Source organism: Panthera uncia, chromosome B4, assembly GCF_023721935.1.
Source record: "Panthera uncia isolate 11264 chromosome B4, Puncia_PCG_1.0, whole genome shotgun sequence".
NCBI lineage: Eukaryota > Metazoa > Chordata > Mammalia > Carnivora > Felidae > Panthera > Panthera uncia.
In genome coordinates, this window is record NC_064809.1 from 66,808,730 (window position 1) to 66,820,086 (window position 11,357).

At 39.6% G+C, this 11,357-nt stretch overlaps 1 long non-coding RNA gene across 1 annotated transcript; it reads left to right on the forward strand.

Moving 5' to 3' along the window:
• Positions 1–3,523: 3,523 nt before the first annotated feature.
• LOC125918969 (uncharacterized) lies at positions 3,524–10,756 on the forward strand. The gene is made up of 3 exons (XR_007456642.1): positions 3,524–3,828; positions 8,202–8,412; positions 10,071–10,756. It is a non-coding gene; the product is annotated as an uncharacterized LOC125918969 (long non-coding RNA).
• Positions 10,757–11,357: the final 601 nt, after the last annotated feature.

Sequence of the window (11,357 nt, forward strand, 5' to 3'; positions counted from 1 at the left end):
CCCAGGTTCTGCCCTGGAGCTTGGAAGCTTAGGGCATCTCCACAGCCCACAGTGATGTTCTGTATATCTGTGTTCTGTCTTTCTCTCTCAGCTTCTCTTAACGTTTTATGTATGCCTTTTATTTAGCTATACTACCCATAGTAGAAAAGTCAACAGAGAGAAATGATTTATATAATTTTTGTGCACCACTGCAAGTATGCACACATGAACACACTCTACTTTTATTATTTAGGAACTCTCTCTGGCTATGAAAAATTGGACTGATAGATAGCTGTAGAAACTATCCTCTTATAGCAAATGTTCAGCTGACTTAATAGAGGACAAAGCCAGGTAAAGAGCTTTGCTTTTCTTGGTTTTAATTTAAGTATGGATTAAATCAATCAATTTAATACCTAAATGTCTCTACAGTCATTGTATGAATCTACTGGAAGTAGGTATAATTAATGCAGTCATCTTTGGGAAATATGCTTTGGTGATATGTAGGCATGCAAATTGAATTAGAACTACTATGAAAAGATTAAAAGAGAAGTTGTTAAATGGATACGCATGAAGTAAGGCCTCCCTGTGTTTTTATCTTTTCTTTTTCCTCCCGTCCCATCTCCCCTCCCCTCCCTTCCCTTCTATTCCCCTTCCTTTAATTACTTCTCTCTCATACTTCTGTTTTCATTGGAAACAGAGATTTGAATTAATCATAAACCTGGATTCATGATACACCATCATCATTAATCTGTGCAATTTTGGGTTTTTTTTTTCTCCTCCTCCTTGTTTTTGTTTCTGTTGTTTTCATTCCCATTCCCCACTATCATTTCTTTCCTTCCTTAGTCACCTGCTCTAATGCATTTAATACGTGTTTTTGGATATATAGGTATCCTTGAAAAATGTGCGTAGTTATTTTATGAATGTATCTGGTTTTAATTTATAAAAAATGGTATTCTGCTATAGTTTTTTTTTTAGCATTTATTTATTTTTGAGAGACAGAGTGCAAGTGGAGGAGGGGCAGAGAGAGAGGGAAACAGAATCAGAGGCAGGCTCCAGCCTCTGAGCTGTCAGCACAGAGCCTGATGTGGGACTCCAACCCAGGAACTGTGAGGCCATGACCTGAGCTGAAGTCAGAAGCTTAACCCACTGAGACACCCAGGTACCCCTCTTATGGTTAGTTTTTTAACTCAATATGTGACTTTGCACTCAGCTGTATGCTATAGGTATATGTAGATAATTGCTTTTGGTCACTGCATAGCCCATAGGCTATTTCTTCTTCTTCTTTTTTTTTTTTTCTTAATGTTTATTTATTTATTTAGAGAGAACAGGGGGCAGGGAGAGAGAGAGAGAGAGAGAGAGAGTCCCAAGCAGATTCTGAACTCTCAGAGTGGAACCCAACGTGGGGCTCGAACCCAGGAACCACGAAATCATGCCCTGAGCTGAAACCAAGAGTCAGAGGCTTAAGTGCCTGAGCTACCCAGGCGCCCCAGCCCATAAGCTATTTCTACCCCACTTTTTCATCTCTCTCCTAGAGATGATTACCTATGTTTCCCATAACTCCCTGGTCCCCAGACAAAGCTGCACTATACCCACAGTATCAACTCGTGGAAGAGGCTCCCAGGAGAGGTTTGCCAGGGCATAAGCGCTGCCAGATTGTTCTCCAGATTTGTTGGCTTGTATTTCTTAGTATTTTGGCAAGATGCACATTAATTTGAAAATCTTATAATGTGCCAAAATTCAGGGGCAGGTTAAATTATATAAGTGAGAAAAGTCAAAAAGAAATCTAATGTTTAAGTCACTTCTAAAAACAACACTCTTTTAGGCTAACTGAAAAACATCATTTTTGAGAAATGGTGCATGAAGCATATAGTTTTATCCACATTTATTGATTTGGGTCAGATTTTGGGAAAAACATTTTGCATGAATTATATTTCATAGCGTTTTAACAGGGATTATAAATGATATAATATGATTTATAGAATAACCAAAAATTTATGACTGTTACATTTTACATTTACAAATGTCCCAACATAAATTAAGTTTCCCCAGAGAAAATTACAAGAGCTGCCATTTATTAAATACCTCCTCTGTGTCAGAGGAGTAAGCACTATTTTATTACTCTTCACATAATCATTGTGTAATAGTCAGTATTTTGCTCATTTTAGAGGTACAGAAATTAATATTCAGAAAGGTTAAGTCATTTCCCACAAGACTGCATAGCTGGTATATATAAAGGAGCTAGGATTCAGGTCAAGGACTACATTAACTACAAAGTCTTAATCCTCACCAGGGACTTAAAAAAAAAAGTGGTGTAGTGAAGACCATAAAGACAGTTTGGTTTAGTGGTTTAGAACAGAGTCTGTAAGGGACACCTGGGTGGCTCGTTTGGTTAAGCATCTGACTCTTGGTTTTGGCTCAGGTTATGATCTCCTGGTTCCTGGGTTAGAGCCCTCTGTTGGGCTCCGCACTGACAGTGAGGAGTCTGCTTGGGATTGTCTCTTCCCCTCTCTCTCTGCCCCTCCCCTGCTCGCACTTGCACAGTCTCTCTCTCTCTCTCTCTCTCTCTCTCTCTCTCTCTCAAAATAAATAAAAGTTTTCTCTCAAAAACAAAAAAAAAAAAAAAAAAAAAAAAAAAGAACAGAGTCTCTAAAGCCTGATGTCCAAGTATAAGTCCCAGTGTTTCCACTTAAGAACTCCATAACCTAGAGAAGTCACTCAAACTCTCTAGGTCTCAGTTTCCTTATCCGTAAAACAAAGAGGATGAGAATAACAATACCTACCCCCTAGAGTTGTTCTGACTTGTAAATGACTAAGATACCTTTAAAGCTTAGGACAGCTTCTGGAACATAGTAAACAGTCAGTTAATTATAATCTGTTCTTTTTCCAAAGAGGACTGTACTTTTGTTCAGATATTTATGTCAGAACCCTCTTCACCCAGGGGAGGCTGACACATCCCCTGCTCCAGGTATGGGTCCTCGCTAGTCTGAGTCAACCAGCGTAATGATATGACCTTTTCTGGTGACTGGTTCTGTAATGCTCAATCGGGCAATTATGGACAACGAGAGTCAAGAATTTGCGGGGGACGGTGGGGAGATGGATTCTGGAGAAGTTCTATGCTTGCTTTTCTGGGAAAAACTACCTCCTTGACCACTCAGCATGTATGAGGAAGCACAGAATACTGAAAGTTACTGGCAACCATCCTTCAGCCATGAGGAGAACCAGCCCTAAAGGCCAGCGAGGGTCATAAAAGGGCACAACCTGAGTCACTGAGGGCATCCTGAAGCCACTGGATGAACCAAAACCTAACCCAGCTCTAAACTCCAACCTACTTTTTATAAAATTTTTAAAATATTTATTTATTTATTTTTGAGAGAATGAGAAACGCAGTGGTAGAAGGGCAGAGAGATAGAGAGAGAGAAGGACAGAGAATCCCAAGCAGTCTCTGCAGCTGTCAGTGCAGAGCCTGACGTGGGGCTAGAACTCACCAACTGTGAGATCATGACCTATAGATTCCAACCTATTGTTTAGATCAGCATGAGTTGAATTTTTGGTGAGGTGGGCTGTTGATAATTATAGTCATGTGTCTGTAAGCAGACCATGAATAAATGTCATCCCTTTTTCTAGCTCTGAGATTTTAATGAATGGGTGAATGAACTACTTTGTTTTTTTCTGAGTTTCTTGAGGGAGAATTTAGTTGCCACAGGAAAATCAGGTTTAGTTGGAATGATAGACGCTAAAATGTTTTCCTAGGAAAGTTTGAATGTATGAGAAAGATTCCTGGAAACAGAAGAGGATTACACAGGAGTGCACTGTGAGAGCAGCTGAAAACAGGGTTAAAAAGATAAGCAAGTATGATCAAAATTTTTTTAAAAAAGAAACGAACTGAGTCAGAAAAGATTGAGGGAAAATAGTGAATCCAAAGGGCTTATAACTTGGATGGTGATTATGGATCTGATGGGAGCAAGCAACATGGAGCTAGGAGGGGGGCAAGAAGTACATGAGTGGAATTAATCAACCTCTCTATTACAATCAGAAACTTGGTGTGCAGTCGTGGGACGACTCCGCAAATGAATACTTTAGTTATAACCTTAACTATGAACCAAAATTGCACATAATTTAAACTATCATATTTATTTAACATTAAAGAAACATTTGCTGAATACTACATGGTGAATACAACATTGTGTAGAAAATGTTCTTCCTAAAAAGTACGGTTTTAGCAGAACACATATCACATAAAGGCAAATGATATCACAAAACCGGTGAGCAAGATTTGCAGCATAGATAAAAGTTTGCTCTTGGGGGTTTCAATAATCCAGATAGAAAACTCCAGAAGGAAGAAAGTGGTTTCCTTAGCTCATGTTCAAAGTTGCTTTCAGTGGTACACTCTCCTCTCTAGGCACATAACAAGAAATACATATTTATTTAATAGATGTGGTAGAATATATACAAAACAAAGACTCATTTGTGCTCTTCTCAAAACAAGATAGTGACAACTGATAACCTCTTACAAAGAAAAATATATGTTCTTCTTTCCTCAGCTTTCAAAGATAGATGATCATAAACAGAACTTAACAATGTTATACAGGCTGATAAAAAATAGAATTCTTAATATATATAGACTCATATGTTACAAAAAAGCTCAAGTATTATGATAAAAATGTGAAGAATAATCCCAGGAAGAAATACATGTGGTCAATTAACATTCAATTCCACTGGCAAACAAAGAAGTGCAAATTAAAATAACATGGTGAGATCTTTTTTTTTTTTTTCTTTTTTTTTGGAGGGAGAACATTCAGTGTGGTGGGGCATGTACTCACACGCTGCTCTCTGTGTAATTCGATAAAATAGTTCTGGAGTGCAATAATGAGGGCAAAAACATATATAATACTAACTATGCTTCAAGGTTCTATGTTACATTTATTAACCCAATCTCACAACAATCCAATGAGGTAGGAGTAATTATTATTCTCCTTATTGTTATTATTTGCTTAGAATTTAAACTTGCTTCATATATTATGCTGTAGTATATGATCATATTTATTGTACTATAATTATAAATGGTTACTAAAACATTCAAAACATACTACAGATATTTTGACTGGTAATGTGTTGGCTTTCACTAAGCCACAAGTTGATTTAATGAACTCACTGTGTTCAAAAATTTGTTTAAATCTCTGGAATTTTTGAGAAACATCCAGAAGACAGTAAAATATTCATTGAAGTAAACACAAAATAAGGTTTCAACAAAAATGCATTGTGATTGATATATTAAGCCAGGACTCAAGGAATTGAGGTAATTAGTCTATCATAGAGAAAACTCTCAGTTATTTGAGATCATTTATATAGACAAAATAATCTAAAAATACAACCCCATTGGCATTTCAAGGAACAATCTATAGGGTCAATATTCTCATTCATATCAATTATTCAAAGACTTCTAATAAATATGATGCTAGAATTTTCCTCCTTGGAGAAAGGCAGAAAAGCGGTGGTAGCCTTTAAACAATGGAAATCAAACAGATGTAATTTATAGCTTCCATTCACATATCAGTTTTGATAGTACTTTTTATCCTAAAATGATTCTGTAGTAGATAGGGGGAAAACAAATTCTTACAGTACAGTATTTAACAGTGAGAGCTCTTTAAAGAGGCAGATTTTGGTTTCATCCCAGGTTCTTTCACTTTCAATTTGTGTAAACTTGGGCAAATTGTGGGGATAATAAGAGTATCTACCCAAAATGACCACTGGAGAGTTGAATGAAATTGCACATGCGACGAGCATACTGCTGTGTCTATCACAGAGTGAAGAGTTATTACATAACAGCTATTATAGTTGTTCTTGATACCTTCCTTCTTTGTTAGTGACTGTGATCCACAAAAATATAGCACAAAATCAAGCTTAATTAGATACAGGATTTAATATGCCTTCCTGTACAAAGCATCTCTCACAACAGACCTCTCACACAGGATAATGTTACCCTCAGTAATGTCTCAGGGACTTTAGAAAACCAGTCCATAGTTGATTTGGAAGTTGCCATAATTTTTAACTTTATATCTCGCTTTAACTTGGTTTTCTTCAAAGTCTTCCTTGTGCTTTGTCTGACAATTCATTCCTACAGAGACTGTAAAATTACTGTATTTGGGGGGTACATAACAGTTTCACTCGTATTTTTCTTAAAAATGACATTTGGTACTGTCATGATAAACCTTCTAAGTCTTCATTTTGCCCAAAGATCATTAAAAAGCAAAATAATAGCAAATAACTCCTAATGGATTACATGTCAACAAACAGGGGTTATTAAGGATGGACATTGCTTTATGTTTTCTGGGTTTAACTGTGTATTTTCCCAAGAGTAAAACTCATAACCAAAAGGGTTCTTCTCTGGCTTAATGTTATCAGTTTATCTTTAAAAATCTTGTTTCAATAAGCTTTCAAATATACTTGACCCTTGAATAACATGGGTTTGAATTGCATGGGTCCACTTATATGTGCAGGACTGTAAATGTATTTTCTATTCCTTATGATTTTCTTAATAACATTTTCTTTTCTCTAGCTTACTTATTACAAGAACACCATATATGAAATCTGTGTTAATTAACTGTTTATTTTACTGGTAAAGCTTCCTGTCAACAGTAGGCTATTAGTTAAGTTATTTGGAGTCAGGGGCACTTGGGTGGCTCAGTCGGTTGGGTGTCCAACTTTGGCTCAGGTCATGGATCTCACAGTTGGTGGGTTTGAGCCCCGCATAGGGCTCTGTGCTGACAGCTCAGAACCTGGAGCCTGCTTCAAATTCTGTGTCTCCTCCTCTCTCTGCCCCTCCCATGCTCATGCTCTGTCTCTGTCAGTCTCTCAATAATAAACTTTAAAAAATTAAAAAAAAAATTGATTTGGAGTCAAAAGTTACATATGGCTTTTCAACTGTATGGGGGTTGGAGCCCCTAACTCCTATGTTGTTTAAGGGTCACCTTAGCATCTTTTATGTTTTTTATCAATTTCAGAGATTTTAGGGGGTGCCTGAGTGGCTCAATCGGTTAAGCATCTGACTTTGGCTAAGGTCATGATTTCACAGTTCATAGGTTTGAGCTCCATGTGGGGCTCTGTGCTGACAGCTCAGAGCCTGGAGCCTGCTTCTGCTTCTGTGTCTCTCTCTCTTTCTGCCCCTCCCCTGCTCATGCTCTGTCTTGCTCTCTCTGAAAAATAAATAAAAACATTACTGCTTTTTAATTTCAGAATATTTAAATACTGGCAAGTTGATCTTATTATCTCATGCTTTATGAACACATTTATTTATGCTACTGCTTTCAGTTCTGATCCTACATTATGACACAAAAAAATATCATGATAAGAACAAAAATAAATGTTAACTTCGGTAACACAGATAAACGTATTCCACGGACACTATTTTGACCTGAATTAGCTGGGTATTTTTGCTTCTTCTACCAGAGTAATCTTATTTCACCTCAGCTTGAATTTAGGTCACTTTGGAAAAATGCATAGGATTAAGATGATCATACGAATTCATGAAAAATGACCAGGATTCAGGGAAAATGATATATAAATGATGAGATTTCAAGTTCTAATAATAGAAGATTTAAAAATTATTCTCATGTTAAAAGCCCCAATTTATGCTATATGAACATGTATGAAATAATAAATGATGCACAAATTTCTTTGGATTTCTTCAGAATTTCTCCAAATTTCTTCCTGATTTTATGATTCTTCATCAAAGACATGAGACAACATGAATAAATTATGAATGAGTTTCTATAAAGTATTATCTATGGATGGGGTGGGAAAAAATGATCTCTTTCTCCTTTTTCACCTCCCTAATTACAATTTCTGAGTCTTAGAATATAGTATTTCAATATTAGATCTGTTAGCATTTGATAGTCAGTAGCTCTAAGATTCTCTATTCATCTTGGAAGTAGGGATGACTCAGAGGTAGGTTGGAACCTTGCCTCCTCTCACTGGAAACACCCAGAGGTATATTCTAGTTTCCTTATTGCTAGGAATTGGCCCAAGGAATATAGCAAGTTAATTTTTTATCTGTTTTCATGAATACATAACAGTGGATTGAAGCAAAAACTTGTTCCTACATTGAAAATATCAAGTACTGACTACTTGTAGATATTTTGAGTTATGCCATGGTCGTTGGCTTGAAGATGAACTAAGATTATTAACTGTCCTTCTCTTGTCTCTTGGTTGGCATGTATTCTCAGGTCCAGTTTGAATCAAAGGTGACAGGCCTGGTCTTGGCCCCAACTTTCAGGACAGCTAGAAGTTGGCCTTGCCCAACAAGAAAGAAGACAGTGGTCTGCCTTTCAGCTCTTCCTCATGTTGCTGTTCAGCCTGCAACTTTCACTAACCAGAGATTCTTAAAAGGAGCTATCATCAGTGAAAACAAGGATATGCCCTAGTTAATGATACAAGGTGTTAATTTGTCTCATCTGCCAAAAGACATGTAAATGTTACTCGATCTGTTTTTGCTGAAATATTTGGGCATATTTCAAACTTATTCCGAATGCTTTTTTGCTTATCTAAGCTAATTACCTCAATCCATGTACCTAGCTATCACAATTTTCCAAGATACCACAGTTTTTCTAATATATAGAATACCCTTTTATAGTCTGGGAATTGAAATCATACTGTTTGGCTCAAGCGATATCACAAATTTATCACGCACATACATTTTCAGATGGGGAGAGTCCACGAGGTTCACTTGGGTGTGACAATTCCCTTAGTGTTTGACTCCTGTAATGTTTTTCCTGGTACTTCGCTATTTTGGAAGTGCTGAAGCTTGCATTTTCTCCTGTGAAAGATTTTCCTAAGCTCCCTTCTGGCCTACTTCATTACTTGGCCTCACTTTGCATGTTCTAATTTTTAAACTTGTTATTCTCTGTGGACAGGGTTTTTGAAATCCATCTTCTCTTTAACAATCAAAATGTTATACATTCTGGAATTACTCATACCATACTCTGCTCATGTTCCTTACTTTTGCTACAAGAGTTGCATGGGTGGACCAAGGACATCATATAACTATTGCTTTATTTTAGTCTTTTCAAGTAACTGCAAGTCTCATTTTCCTAATACCTCAATAAAATATTTTTGGATTCCATCTTTTTACCCTCTGTAAAATGTTCTCACTGCCATTATGTTTATTGTGAAACAATCAATGTCAAGGCCTAGCTATAAAATCATAGCTAAAAGTCATAGCTTTTACAATAACTTAAAAAAAAAAAAAAAAAGATGAAACCGATTCCTCCTGCCCAGAATTATTTAAACAAATTCTGCAACATTCTGCTTTACATGGTCTCTACAATTTACCAAAATATGTTTACGGTGTTAATGTTAAATTATTTCTTTTTTCTTCAGGAATTTATTGTTTGCTTATTTACCTGGCAAAAGATTGGCCACAGGGGAGGTGGAAATTTGGAGCATTGTGGCAAATGCTATTATATCTGTATGTATAAAATGTGAAACACAGCCTCTTATTTTCTAAACACGTTTAAAAGCCTATCAAATATCTGGCAAGCCACTCCAGGATCCCCACTCATTATTGAACTGCTCTAATAAAATCTCATCTTTCAACCGGAAAGAAGGCTCAGAAGGTTCTCAGTAGCCTCTACAATTAGCCTTTTGCTAATTCTTCAGTGAGCGCCAAGGATTTAAAGCACAAAACCTGGAGCCTTTTTCATGTGTTTCAATGGATGCCTTTGGTGCAATACAAAAGTACACAGCTTTCAGGAAACAACACTCAGCTGGCAGTGAGGAATCATCAATGATTAATTTAGAAAGCCCATCCCTAGCATGTGGAAGTAGCTTCAGGATAATGGCAATAAGTGGTGTGTATCCAGGGGATGGGGTTGCTTTGCAGACCTAAGGTTCAGAAGGTGGTGAAAGAAGGTGAGTAAGGAGGGCTTGGGGGATCCCCTTACTGTACGTTTTTAGGAGGGCCTGGCATGCTACATACTTTGATCTTTTGCTGCCTAGATAGTTTTGATCTAAACTGTGTACTCAGGATAAATAAGATATGATTTGTTATTTCACGGCTTTCCTTCATAATCCTTTCCTTTAATTCTCCTTTCCAGGTGCCCAGATGATCACATTCCCATTCCCACTGGTCAAATACCTGTGGAATTAGAAGATGGATGGCGTGGTGATTGAATCTGGAGTCAGGCTGCTTAGTAACAGAATCCTGGCCTCCTCACACGGTAGGAGGCCTTGAATGGCCCTGCAAGTTCTAGGAGGGAGGTGTCTTAGGGCGAGCACCTGGCCTTTTCCCCATCTTGGCTGTCAGTCATCATCCCGCCTCGCTACACTCACCTTATTTCTGGATCCTGATTTGAGAAGCCTGGCTCTTGTAGACACCTCAGAGTGACTTCCTAAGGTCGCAGCCACTTATCTGGTGATTTTGTAGTTGGCTGATATGAAAGAACAGAAGTGCATGTATTTCAAACACATTTATTGAAGATCCACTGGATGCGGGGCGATGAGAATTCCGCGGAAAACCGATGGACAAAAATCCCGCTCCCCCGAGAGTTCACATTCTGGTGGAATTAAAAGTTGCTTCGCAACATCTGCGCTGTGCTCATTATCAGCTCTGCCTGAGGACTGCTTGAAGTTCACTGTTCAGGCAAAGGAAACACAGCTTTCCCAAGGGCCATTGTAAGCTGGCCTCAGCTCTCTGCGGACAAAATTTGAAAGAATATAAATTGCAGAGCCGCGAACGAGGCGGGGGTGGGGGTCACTGAGGTGGCGTCTATTAGCGTCAATACGGCGGAGTCAGGGGACCCTGCCAGAGCCTGAAAACTTCAAGCCAAACAAACTCAGGGATCACAACCCCCCACCCTTCTCCTCTTGCCCTCCGACTAGCCGTGGCCCCTGCCGCGGGAAAGCCGTCCCAGGGGTAGGCCGGAGGAGACCGGGGGCTTGGAGAAGGTGGACTCCGATTCGTTCCCCCTTCTCCCCCTCCCGATCGTAGGCTTTGCCCTGGAGCGCTTCGCCGAAGCGGTGGACCCGGATTTCGAGTGCAAGCTGTGCGGCCAGGTGCTGGAGGAGCCCCTGTGCACGCCGTGCGGACACGTCTTCTGCGCCAGCTGCCTGCTGCCCTGGGTGGCGCGGCGGCGCCGGTGCCCGCTGCAGTGCCAGCCCCTGGCGCCGGGCAAGCTGTGCCGGGTGCTGCCTCTGCGCAGCCTCATCCACAAGCTGCGCATCCAGTGCGACTACCGCGCCCGCGGTTGCGGCCGCTCGGTCCCGCTGCACGAGCTGGCGGCGCACGTGGAGCGCTGCGACTTCAGCCCTGCCCGCCGCCGCCGGCGGGGCTGCGCCTCGGGGCCCGGCGGCCGCGGCGGCGGGGACGTGCCCGCGCGGGGGGG